Here is a 403-nt window from a genome sequence, read left to right on the forward strand (position 1 = left end):
GTAGAAACGTTTCATCTTTCATCCGAAAATCCTTAAGAAGTCTTTCGGATGAAAGACGAAAAGTTTCTACAATTTTTTTTTTATTTTTTTTATGTCCAGAGGACCAGATTTAACTTTTTTTAGATTGTTTAGAATATTGCTAGAGTGTGGGAAGGGTTTAAAAACGCCTTTATCTATCTATCTATCTATCTATCTATCTATCTATCTATCTATCTATCTATCTATCTATCTATCTATCTATCTATCTATCTGTCTGTCTGTCTGTCTGTCTGTCTGTCTGTCTGTCTGTCTGTCTGTCTGTCTGTCTGTCTGTCTGTCTGTCTGTCTGTCTGTCTGTCTGTCTGTCTGTCTGTCTGTCTGTCTGTCTGTCTGTCTGTCTGTCTGTCTGTCTGTCTGTCTGTCT

This window comes from Nematolebias whitei, chromosome 15 (genome assembly GCF_014905685.2).
Source record: "Nematolebias whitei isolate Nwh7 chromosome 15, NemWhi1, whole genome shotgun sequence".
Lineage (NCBI taxonomy): Eukaryota > Metazoa > Chordata > Actinopteri > Cyprinodontiformes > Rivulidae > Nematolebias > Nematolebias whitei.